Source organism: Mustelus asterias, chromosome 17 (genome assembly GCF_964213995.1).
Source record: "Mustelus asterias chromosome 17, sMusAst1.hap1.1, whole genome shotgun sequence".
In the NCBI taxonomy this organism is placed as follows: domain Eukaryota; kingdom Metazoa; phylum Chordata; class Chondrichthyes; order Carcharhiniformes; family Triakidae; genus Mustelus; species Mustelus asterias.
This window is the reverse complement of record NC_135817.1, coordinates 57,640,391-57,654,090: the sequence shown is the minus strand read 5'-3', so window position 1 is coordinate 57,654,090 and position 13,700 is coordinate 57,640,391. Positions and strand designations below refer to the sequence as shown.

Here is a 13,700-nt window from a genome sequence, read left to right as displayed (position 1 = left end):
AGAGGAGGAACAGGTGACACAGCCTTATTATCATTTCACTTAGCAATCTTCATAAGTACTTATCACATAAACACAATTGCCACGAGCGGTTTATTACTGGGTGGTGTTAGGGTTCCGGACCAGAACCCCAAGTTATATTATGAAGCCAGACTAGATCCTAACAATGTTTCCATTTTGGCATAAATGAGAGGAAAGGATTCTTCACTCCAGGAGTAATTCAACTTACAATTTAGGGATTTTTAAAAATCAAAACAAGCTTTGTTCATAACAGTTTAAGTATAACTCTAACAAAATGAAGCAGTTTAACCTTAACAGTTGAACAATCTTTAAACATCAAAAGAAACAATTCTAATCTCTAAATTATCACTATTTCAGTTCCAAATAAACAACATTCTTCTTACAGACTTAAAGCCCCCTTCAAATATAGTTAGTGATCACAAATATATTTGTTATATCAAGTGTAGATAATCTTGGATTTTTCGGAGAGATATAGAGCTTTCAGAAGCCTGCAAAATTCTCCTAACTTAAACTAGAACAGCCAAACTCCCACTCCTTTCTGCAAAAGCCTGTTTCTTTTTCTACAGATCCAGGACTTAAACCACAACATCACATGAGCTTGTCGATCACTTTAATATGAAACCCCGGGGGAATTAAGTAAACAAAAGTCCATTAATTCTACTTAACATAACCACTTGCAAGGTTGAAATGAGCAATTATCCTGCTTCCCCGGCATGAGCCCATTCCTTCCAAACATGCCGACTACCAGTAGAAAAAACACTGAACTTATTCTCCTAAAACACAAAAAAAACCACACAATATATACACATATCATTTGCATACTTTCAGCACAGTGGATACTCCTTCCAATAGCACATTTAAGAATTTAACTACACTGTACATAAAGATGGTGTATGAGACATCAGCTAGAGAACAGTAGATATACATTTCAAATTACCCAAACCATTTGCTCAACTTATCAATAACAGTCTGTGTTTTGATGTAATCTGAATAACAATTTGTCAGATATCTAATTTTACAGCAAGGCCCCAACATTGATGAGGAGGTTTGATGAGTACTGTTGGTTGGAGGGGTGAAGATGTGGGGGAGGAGTGAAGATATGGGGAACGGTCGTGCAGTTTCAGTCCCAGTTTTCCAGGGTTTTTAAAAAACATGCTGTGGAGTTTTGATTTCGCACAGCACACAATTTATTTTGGGACATCACCGCCACCTGGAGGTCACACCTAACTAACAGGCTTGACTTCCAACCAATTGGGGAGCACTCGGAGATCAAACCACTGTTAAGGTGCCTGATCAATTTTAGAGAGGACAATAAACTTGTTGGGCTTTGAGGTGGCATGGGGGGCTGAGGGGAAGCACTTCTGCTCCTCTAGGCCCAGAAGCAGTGCTGTGAGGGCACTTAGTTTTTCCCCATAGGTGTCCTCACTGCCTTGGGGGCTGGGTTTCCTTGGTACTCGGTGAGCTAGGGTTAAACTTGGACCAAGAGCTGGAAAGTGGGATTAGCTGAATAGCTCATTTGCAGCTGGCTGAAGCATGATGGCGTGAGTAACCTCCTTATGTGCCATAATATTTCTATGGATGCAAATCACATTAAAATGAAATTTCCACACCTTCTGGCAACAGATTACATTAGCACCAATGGCATTTGTTTCTTGAATGCGTACTATCTACAATATTTTACATAGATCCGCCCACCTCTGCAGCTAACCTTAAATAACCAATTTCAGAATAATTTCTACTCCCATTATTGAACTTCAAAATGATTCTAATCAAAACAGCATTACACCTGTTCACAAAATCTGAACTGGAATAAACTGCTCATGGTATCTTAATCAGGTGATGAGAATTCTAACTGATTTCCAATTTTTGGAATGAATGGATACATTGAAGATCAGTGAAAACACTACCAGAAATTTTGCATGGTAGCAAGCTGAGTAGTAAAGAGAGGATGGCAATTGAATTTTTAAAGATCTTGGAGGGGAGGAATTTACAGAATGAAGAACATAATGAAATATAATACAGATCGGATATATGGGCCCGAATCTTATCACCATTCACGTTGGTGGGATCTTCCCAGCCCGCTGCAGTAAATGGGGATTTGGCTGGCCATCAATTTCTCCAATCTTGCTACAGTGGGAGCATGGCATGAACGGCCCGTAAGATCACGCCCATCAAGTCTATAAGAATCGCCATAAGTACAAGAATTCCAAAATTGCTTATATGAGCAGAAATGGTCTTGACACAAGGGTTTGAATAAAACCTTCTCCAAAAGGAAGAACCACGCAAGAGAAAATATGTGATTAAGCTCAGATGAGCAATAAACAAGTCAGCAATCTCAGATCAACAATAATTTAGCCTCCATTGTATAGTTTAGGAAAGGGACCAAAGGGGCACAAACAGGAAATCTTTAATGACTTCTTCCTTTTTGAAAACTGTAAACTAAGTTTTAATACAACAGTTATTAACATACCTTCTCAAAAAGCTTTAATTAAAATAAATAGAGTTGTGAAATTTGAACAAAGAACAGTGCAGCCACAGGAACAGGCCCTTCGGCCCACCAAGCCTGCACTGATCAATTTGTCCTATGTAGACCAACCGCCTGTATCTTTCTATTCCTCACCTGTTCATGTGTCTATCCAGATAAGTCTTGAATGTCACTAACATGTCTGCCTCAACCACCTCACTTGACAGTGCATTCCAGGCCCCCATCACCCTCTGTGTAAAAAAACTTCGCCCACACATCTCTACGGACTCCTTCCCCCTAATCTTGAACTTGTGCCCTTTGTAATTGACATTTATGCCCTGGGAAAAAGCTTCCAACTGTTCACCTTATCCATGCCCTACTCTATGAGTGGGCCTACTTTGTGTAATCATAAGATCATTGTTTAACAGCAACTAAAAACCAAATTCAGTTTAGACAATAAGGATTGAATTAAGTTTTACTAGTGTTCTGGGGATCAAGTTCTGAGATTTATAATTAGTATCACTTGTTTAGATTGACTAAATATGTGAAATTTCTGTTCATAAGGATTAGGATTTTCACCACTGATTTGAGATGTTCTTTGCGCGATTATCATTTTCTTTTACAACGGAGAATAATATTCAACTAGAGCCTTGCACAATTTGCATTTTTTAATGGAGAATAAAATTCAATCAGCAATGTCGGTTAATATTTATGTTGGAGCTAAAAATGATGATTTAAGTCTATAATTCTCTAGTGTTGGCATGGTTCAGTTGATTGTATTCTCATCTGTGAATCAGGAGTTGTGGGTTCAAGGTATAAACTGATAGTGCAGAGAAAATCGAACACATGCAACTTTACTACTGCTGCCAATATTTGAATAAGATACTGTAGGCTGGTTTGCTCCTTTGCTTGACATGAGATGACTAAAAGGTCCAATGGCACTATCCAAGAGAAGCAGCAAGCTCTGGTTGATATTCTTCTCTTAACCAACACCACCACCGAAAAAAGTGATCTAGTCATTGGTCTCAATGCTGTTGTACAATCTTGCTGTGTGCAAAATGACTTGCTGCATTTGCCAAGACAATGTTCAGCACATGTATAATTAATTAATTAATTATTCATGATTCACCTAGGAGAGGTTACTGACAGATGTGAAAGGCACTGTAAAAAAAAGAATTATTTGTTAAGAACCCTCTCTGGTAATTGCACCGCAATAAAGTTGCCCATAATACTCACTAGAACTATTTAACAAGTAATATAGTTGCAGAATCAAGCCTCAAGAGACTAGAGTCTACTGAATTGGAGCGTCTGTAATACCACAGATAACAGTAACTCTTTTAATTAAGGATGACAGTACAATAGTGAGAGATGACCTTAGCTCTAAAGATCAAGATGTAGGATCAGAATATGCTGGAAAACCTCAGCAGCTCTGGCAGCATCTGTGGAGGGAAACAGTTAATGTTTCATGTCCATATGACTTTTCTTCAACACTAAAGAAAAGGGAGAAACGTGATGGATTATATACTGTATAAGATTATGAAAGAGACAGATAGGAAGGCATTGTTTTCCATTATTGGAGGGGTTAAGTAACTGAGGGACATAAATTTAAGGTAAGAGGTAGAAGGCCAGAGGAGAGTTGAGGAGAAACCTTTCCATCCAGATGGTTGTGGGATACTGGAACTCACTGTTTGAAAGGGTGGTTGAATCAGAAATGCTCGTAACATTTAAGAAGTATTTAGATATTCCTTAATGTTGCCTCCAGGGATATGGGCCAAGCAAAGGAAAATGGGATTAGTGTAGTCAGATCTTTATTGACCAGCATGGGCAAAATGGGCTAAATGGCCTCATTCTGAGCTCTGAAGGTCTATGAGGCAAAAATGTTTTGGATTTTTTTTTGTAAAGAGGTCGAGATGGAGGAGAAAGTTGTTGAACTGAATATCGAGACCCAAAGGCTGTAATGTGCCTAATCATAAGATGAGGTGTTGCTCCTCCAGTTGATGTTGGGCTTCACTGTATATTACAGCAGGCCAAGGACAGACAGGTGGACATGACAACAAGATGTGGTGTTGAAATCAAAGGCGACTGAAAGGTTGGGATCGTGCTTGCGGGCCGACTGAAAGGTTGGGATCGTGCTTGCGGGCCGACTGAAGGTGTTCCACAAAGCGGTCACCAAGTCTGCAGTTAGTCTCCCTAATGTAGAAGCCACCACTTTGGGAGCAGTGAATACAACAGACCAAATTGAAGGAGGTGCAAGTGAAATGTTGCTTCACCTGAAAGGAGTGTTCAGGGGAAGATGTGTTTCATGGTTTCGTCACTTCCAGCAACTCTAGCATGATGCCACCCCGCTTTTTTTGTTCAAAGCTGTTCTTTGTCACAATGAGATTTGGTCCTGTGCAATGAGACAGGATTAATTAATGACATCATTTTAAAGAAGACCCTAGATAGCAGTGATCATGAGTGAATTTCACATTCAGCCTGAGGGAGAGAAGAATGGGCCCAAGACTAGTGGGTATGAAGACAGAGCTGGCTGAAGTGAACTGGGAAAATTAGGTTAAGGGTTACATCAGTAGTAACTCAGCAAAATTATATTCCAGTGAGAAGATAACTCTAAGAGAAGGATGAATAATCTATGGCTAACTAGGGGTGTTAAAGAGTGTATCAAATTGAAAGAAAAAAGTATACTCTTCTGCAAATGTTAGTGGTAAGTCAGAAGATTGAACCAGCAAAGAATGACTAAAAATATACACAGCTTTCTCTTATAATGAGAGAGAAATTAAACGAGAAACAAGAACAGATGGTAAGAGATTCTACAAGTATTTACAAAGGAAAAGAGAAATAATTGAGTGTTGGTCCTCGAGAGAGCGCGAGTCTGGGAAATTAAGAGTGGAAAATAGTGTAAGTGTTGTAGAAGACACAAATAGTACCCCAGAAATACTTGTAAATCAAAAGGTGAAAGAGTGAGAGGAGCTTAAGACATTTCAATCACGAGGTAAAGGGTCCTGAAAAAAATTAAAATCTAAAGGCTAACAAGACCCCAGGACTCGACAGACTTCATTCTCAAATCTTAAAAGTAGCAGTGGAGATAATAGATGCATTGGCAGTAATTATCAAAAATTCCCTAAGTTCTGGAAATCATATTACAAAGCAGCAAACGTGACTCCTCTATTCAAGAAAAGCGGGACTCAGAAAGCAGGAAACTACAGACCAGTTACCCTAACATCTGTCATGGAGAAATTGCTATGATGTGTTAAGGAGGTTACAGTAAGTCATCGAGACAATCTTAATGTAATCAGGGAAAGTCAATATGGCTTTGTGAAAGGTAAATCATGTTTGCAAGTCCTTTGAAGTAGTAACGAGCAACATGGGATAAAGGGGAACTTGTAAATGCAGTGTACTTGGATTTCCAAATGGCATTTGATAAGATGCCACATCAAAAGGTTAATACACAAAATAAGAGCTCATGTGCAGGTGGTAAAGTATTGGTATGGATAGAGAAACAGGAAGCAGAGAACATATATAAAGACGAATGGGTCACTTTTCAGGTTAACAAGATGTGATGAGTGCCATAGGGATCAGTGTTGCAACCTCAACTATTTACAACAGTGGTTCCCAAACTTTTTTCACTGGGCCGCACTTTCGGAATAAAAATTTGCTCGCGCCACACCAAATTTTTTATTGATAAGAAATATATTCAAAAACAGAAAAAACAACTCCTAGCAGTGCTCGATTCATAACATAGAACACAACTACTTTATAATATCATGGGACATCCATGAAAGTATAAAACAATGCTTGTTTAGACCATGTTTAAATGTTTCTTTCATTGTCCTTGAATCTTCCCAACACACTTGCCATCCTCTCTCGCCGCACCAGTGTGGCGCGCCGCACCCTTTGGGAACCACTGATTTACAATCTACTTGTGTAAAGGGACTCAATGTAGGGTTGCTAAATTTGCTGATGTCACAAAGACATAAGTAAGGACAAAACAGCCCAGTTGATTGGCACCCCATCCACCACCTTCACCACTGCCAAACAATGGCAGCAAGGTAATTCACCCCACCTTGACACATTCTCAAAACAGTCAAAGATTTAACTTGTATGTTTCGCCTACTTCCACTTACATTATGCATAAATCCTGCAAATTCAATCACTGAGCCTGCACTAAACCAGGAGTGCAGGGCCAATTAACTTGGCACTTTATTATACTGGTAATATGGATTTACTGGATTCAAAAGGTCATGCAAAAAATTAATTACATGCTCTTGGAACAAAGCCAGCCGTACATGGTAATGCTAGATTGCTTACATTCACCACTCAGTCAAACTTTTCACTATTCATATATTTTCCCCATAAGTTAGTTCCAGAAAAATTCAGTTAATTTGCTATCACAGTTGTGAAAAAATAATCTACAAATGGAATCCAACTTTAATTTGCTATGCCATTCAGCAACTTACCAGCCGTATCTGTGACACAGGAATGCAAGTCAGCTCCTCTCCTTGTCAAAATGCAACACACCCATAGCAGAAGAATCTGTTATGAACCATTGCTGACACCATATCCCCTCCCCACCCCCTGTAGTGAAACATGAGCTACTGTACGAGGAGATATGGCATTCCAACTCATCAGCCTGAACTTCAAATAGAGTACTTAAACATATTAAATCAGCAAAGAATTACTGAAGTCTTTCACAAGCTTTAAAACATTTACATTGTGTCCCCCTTTTGCACTGTCTAAGACTATCACAGATTTATAGTTTGTGAGTACACTGTAACAAAGACCCATACAAATTTGGAGGTTTTGTATAATGAAATAAAATATAATGGATAATTAATGATTTTTCACTCTAAATTGACCTGGATTGTCTCCTTGTCGCACAAAGGCTGAATATACTAACTACTTTTATACTACACAAAAACCATTCCAGTGGCATCAACTCCCACAGGGCAGATCTCAAAACCACTGCAGTGAAAGGTGAACTTCCCTTTGGGTTTTACCAAGCTCCATCGAGTAAACACAGCCAGGCAAGTGTACAAGGTCAACTCTTTAAAAGTCACAGCCATTAGCATAGTTCTCATCACAAAATAAAGGCAGCTTGGTGTGAGGGATATTGACGTGCAGGACTGCCCATCACTGCTCTGGACTCAAAAAGGCACACAAGCTCTTCAACACCAAATCAGTGGAGGTATTTGTTTATGCCAATAAGCCTACATCTAAGTTTTAACATAGAAATCATAGAAACCCTACAGTGCAGAAAGAGGCCATTTGGCACATCGAGTCTGCACCGACCACAATCCCACCCAGGCCCTACCCCCATATCCCTACATATTTACCCACTAATCCCTCTAACCTATGCATCTCAGGTCACTAAGGGGCAATTTTAGCATGGCCAATCAACCTAACCCGCACATCTTTGGTTTTAAAATATTAACGCAACAAACTAACATGTATAAAAAGAGAGTCATCAAAACTGGTAACTGACTTTTTTGACCAGGAATATAACTATCAATGCTACATAGTAATAAATGGTCACTAATGTTTCAACAATTAAAACTTTGGGATCAGCGTTTTTAAAAAATTCATGAGACAGGACAACCAATTACTCTTAATTCAAAAGTACTCTCCATCGAAATACTGTGGAGCTATCAGTTCAACTCAGTAGTTGTTTTTCACCTCGAAGTCAGAAGATTGTGACTTCAAGCCCCACATTAGAATCTGAGTACATAACCCAAGTAGACATTTCCACACTGCACTGAGTAAGTGCTCATTGTCAAAGGTGGTGCTTTTCAAATGACAAAGATCTTGCCTACCCTGTTCATGTGGAAATGGTATTATTGAAAGAAGAGCAGGGAATTCATTAACATACAAGTTGTTGGTTTCCCACAGAGAGCGATTGGTAATCTATCTAACAAATGTAGGCAAAATAGTGGTTTTAGTGATAGAGAAGATATTTCCTGAACTTCTCGCACCAACGTATTTTACAAATTCTAAATGGCAAGTTTCCACTGCTAGTTAGAGGCATCATTCTAATCCTTGGAGGTGACTTGAGCAAGAAACCTGATAGTAAAACAGGTCATTAAGCACCAAAGGCGGAGGGAACAGCATTGTTGAGGATCACATGGCTATGTAGACTGAAAGAACTTTTACCTTATATAGTTCAGTATATAATAAAAACAAGGCAGCTAAAACTGACAGGAAACCATTTTCAGGATGTGGGTATAGCAGGGCCAGAAAAACACAACTTTGCAAAGAACAAACCAATATTTTACTTGCACGTCCATCTGCCATAAATTTACGCTGTAACACAAAAAATACTGGATACTGCAAAACATTTATTGGGATTTCAATTTAAGAGCCATAAAACTATATATCACGACTATAAATCATTACACTCTTCATCTAAGGGCGGCACGGTAGCACAGTGGTTAGCACTGCTGCTTCACAGCTCCAGGGACCTGGGTTCGATTCCCGGCTTGGGTCACTGTGTGGAGTTTGCACATTCTCCTCGTGTCTGCGTGTGTTTCCTCCGGGTGCTCCGGTTTCCTCCCACAGTCCAAAGATGTGCGGGTTAGGTTGATTGGCCATGCTAAAATTGCCCTTAGTGTCCTGAGATGCGTAGGTTAGAGGGATTAGTGGGTAAATATGTAGGGATATGGGGGTAAGGCCTGGGTGGGATTGTGGTCGGTGCAGACTCGATGGGCCGAATGGCCTCTTTCTGTGCTGCAGGGTTTCTATGATAAGTTTATTTATTAGTGTCACAAGTAGGCTTACATTAATGCAACAAAGTTCCTGTGAAAATCCACTAGTCGCCACACTCTGGTACCTGTTCTGGTACACGGAGGGAGAATTTAGCATGGCCAATGCATCTAACCAGCATGTCTTTCAGATTGTGGGAGGAAATCACCCGGAGGAAACCCACACAGACACGGGGAGAACGTGTAGACTCTGCACAGACAGTGACCCAAGCTGGGAATCAAACTCAGGCCCCTGGCGCTGTGAGGCAGCAGTGCTAACCACTGTGCCACCCCTCTGGGGCACAACTTCAAAACTCCATATCTGAAGTACGACAAAAGGTCTAAAACAGACTGGCAATATCTGGCAAACTGAAATTCACAGAGCATCGTCAAAGCTAAAACACAATGGGTGTTTTCACTTTGCTACCACAGGGAGTCATTGAAGTGAATATTTTGGATGCATTTAAAAGGGAGGTCAAACAAGCATTTGAGGGAGAATAGAATAGAGCACAAGTGGCCCAAGGGCCCTTGTGAGCAGCTTCCAAAATGTTGGTTAGAGGAGTGGAAGATTCTGAATGAAACTTCTCCAATTATAGGCTGTTCTTCTCCCCGCATTTGCTGCAGATAGGCACACTCGCGAGCTTGTCAGCAGCAATTGTGGGGAGAAGCTGTCTGCGATTGAAAGAGCAGCAACATTGGGAAGTGTGGGGGTTTGTGGAGTAAGAGAGAGGCACTGGCTGCTGGGCTGGGCAGGGTAGAAAGATGCTACCAGGCCATAAGAGGTTGGATGTGGCAGTGCATGAATGTGAAGAGACTCACTGCCTGGGGGCTGTGGGCAGATGTGCAAGTGAGCACCAGTGCGAATGAAAGAGCATGCAAAAACATGTGAAAATGTAGGTGTGGGAGAAACTGAGTGAGTGACCGTAGATTGTGTGTGTCTAGCTCACTCACTAAGGTTCCCATTCACCCTCATCCCCACACACCAACACAAAATCACACCCACTCAGAGAATGGGTGAGGGTGAGTGAGTGAGCTAGAAGATTGGGAGTGAGCCAGAATTTGTCCCCCTCTCTCGCTAATGGTGATCTTCATTAATTACTCTTTATAAATTATTTATTGCTTCGACATGCTTTATTTTTAATTAGCAAGTTGTTTTTGATTCTTCCTATCTCAACTTTATTTTGAAAACCACGTTTAACATGGTGCCAAACCTTATTTTTCAGAAATTTGCTCCTCGGCCCCTAAGTGACAAACAAATGCAAGTGTGCCCTCCCTAACACACACAAGTAAAAGGATTGGACAAACCTGGAATGAAGATGAGTTGCGGCTCCTCCCGTTTCTGTTGGGCTTCACAGGATGCCGAATTGAAATGGCAAGCAACAGGAACGTTGGGGTCATGCCTGCAGACTGAGCGAGTGGGTTCCAAGAAGTGGTTACCTAGTCTGAGTTAAGTCTTCCCAGTGTAGGGAAAACCGCATTGGGATGCAGCAATTTCAGTAGACCAAATCAAAGGAGGTGCAAGTGAAATGTTGCTGTATCTGTAAGGAGTGTTTGGTGCCTTGTACGTTGAGGAACAAGGAGACATAGGCAAACATGTCAAAGGTGGCATCATCAGAACAGACGGTGGCGGAAGAACTGGGAGAATGGGATGAAGTCCTTACAGGAAGTAGGGTGTGAGAAGCTGTAGTCAAGGTAACTGTGGGAATCGGTGAGCTTGTAATGAAGATTGGTGGCAAGACCATCACCAGAAATGGAGACATAGAGGTCAAGGAAGGGAAGTGTCAGAGATGAGAGGGGTAGAAATTTTTCCAGATCCAGATGCAAGCATGAAATGGCGCTGATAGTCATCGATATAACGGAAAGAGCGTTTGGGAGCAGGCCTGAATATGGCTGGCAAAATACTGACAAATCCGACACTGCCATAACTATTCTGAAAGGATCTATCAGGAGGTACAGTGGAAAGGTAACTGTCCCTAGTGAAACCAATAAATTGTGAAAATTGTTGGCTGGGTTTCCTGCATTACACTATTAACTACACTCCAAGTATTTGATTCGCTGTAAAGTTCGTTGGGACGTTGAGCTCATTAAAGGTGCTATACAAATGCACGTCTATCTTTCAGTGATGGAGTTCAAATTAAATCCACAGTCTTCTGATTTGAGATTAGAATGGAACTGAAACCAACTGGCATTTTGGAGCTTGGTTCTTTTCTGGATTTAGGAATCAGCAAGTGGATTCATAAACACCATCAGATTTCTGAATTTGCTGTTCTTGTTATGTACAAACACCAAGCAGTTAAGAGATCTTTCTGCCCTGATAGCATTGTTTACATTTTGATGGCTGGCATTCTCTCTTTTGGTAGTTAAGGTTACAATGCTCTCTGGAGTGTGTTCATATTTGCATGCTGTCCCCAGAAATATATAAACATTAGGGTGATGTCATCATTTGGAGATCAGGTGCCAGAATTGCAACGGAGCTAACAGAATGGAGGGAGAAGCTCAGCAAAATATATTTATAAAGCAACGTTGGAAGATTTTTCATGACCATTATTGCAGAATGAAGCTTTCTAGCAGAACCATTGCACGTTACAACACAGAACCATCATGTCAGTGTCTTTTTCCAAAGGCCTCCTACTCCAATCAGAGCCTCCTGCTTGCTCTCCACATTTTCCCTCTTCAAGCAAAGTATGTGGATCAATGATTCAGTAAACACCTGTTCCTCCAGAGGTGCAAGAGTGGCACAAGGATTTACCATCTGTGTTTCCATACTAGACAGTGAGGCCCATGTTCGTTCACACCGTCTCCAACAGTCTGTAGTTTAGCCAAAAAAAAAAGAAATGGCATCAAACTGGACTAGGAAGGGGAGTTGGGAGCACAGTGGGTGATAATACTAGTATCTTAGTCTGTGTATTATCTGAGACAGCTTGAACTTCTCCTCCTAACAGGCAGCGAGCTCCTTCATGGCAATTCAGCTTATATCAATAGACTGAGGTAGAATCCGAGTGCAGCTAGGTTCCGGTTTCTCCCACCAGTATCAATACTATTACAGGCATGGTAAAGCAGTACTGTATCCACCTTCACACTTTGCCCCAGAAATCAGAGAATCATAGAAACCTTACGGTGCAGAAAGATGCCATTTGGCCATTGAGTTTGCATCGATCACAATCTCAGACCTTATCCCAATAAGCCCACTTATTTACCCTGCTAACCCCCGACACTAAGGGGCAATTTAGCATAGCCAATCAATCTAAGCCACACATCTTTGGACTATGGGGGGAAACTGGAGAACCGGGATTGTGGTGAACCATAGTTGGTTACCACTATGAGTGCTGAGCCATGGATGGTCAGCACTATGGAGTTTGTAGATATGTTACTGTAATTACTGTTGGTGTTAGGGTTGGGCTGTTCTACCTGTTGATATTGTTCTGTGGTACACTCCAGTTGGCTCCGCCTACCAGGGGAAGTATAAAGGTCACTGCACTGCCTGGAGACCCTTTAGTCTGGGATTGTATTGTATATAGTGTGCTCCATTCTTGTCAGTAATAAAAGCCTTTATTTCCCGGGAACAATCTAGCCTCCCGAGTGATTTAATCGCGCATCACGGGAGGAAACCCACGCAGACACAGGGAGAACGTGTAAACTCCACACAGAGTCACCCAAGCTGGGAATCGAACCCGGGCTTCTGGCGCAGTGAGGCAGCAGTGCTAACCACTGTACCATCGTGCTGCCCCAGTGAAGTACAGTATGCAGAGCAATACTGTACCTCACATCCTGGAAAATGCTTGAATTCTTCATTAGTTTGACTTACTATTATGGCATGTTGGAGCACTTGACGTAGACATCTGAACAGAATTTACATGCACAAAAACATGTCATTCAAGACAATAGGTTTGTGCCAATATGTATGCTCCACACAAGCCTCCTTCCACCTTACTTCATAGAAATCATAGAAACCCTACAGTGCAGAAGGAGGCCATTCGGCCCATCGAGTCTGCACCGACCACAATCCCACCCCACATATTTACCCGCTAATCCCTCCAACCTACGCATCCCAGGACTCCAAGGGGCAATTTTTAACCTGGCCAATCAACCTAACCCGCACATCTTTGGACTGTAACCCTAGCTGTGGGTCCTTCTATTCCTTTCTCCCTCATCTACTTGTCTAGTGTTCCCTTCAACGATCTCTCTATTCTTTGCCTCAAACATTCCATATGTAATCAAATTCCATATTCTAAATCACTCTCCAAGCCAAATAAGTAATTTACAATTGGGAGAGAGCTGAAATGTACTTTGGGTTTAAAGGACATGATTGGACTGCAGTGGTTCAAGAAGTCAGCACACCACCCACCACATTCTCAAGGCAATTAGGGATTGGCAATAAATGCTGGTCTAGCCAGTGACGCCCACATCCCTTGAATGAATAAATACATTTTCTTTTAATTGCTATGACAAAAAGTCTACACAAAAGTTATCTTTCTTCATTTCCTCCC

The 13,700-nt window shown here is 41.2% G+C and overlaps 1 protein-coding gene across 15 annotated transcripts in view; it reads right to left on the bottom strand.

The window, feature by feature from the left end:
• sh3bgr (SH3 domain binding glutamate-rich protein) overlaps positions 1-13,700 on the bottom strand; it is a 44,829-nt gene that overhangs the window by 23,351 nt on the left and 7,778 nt on the right. The gene's annotated exons all lie outside the window — the stretch shown is intronic.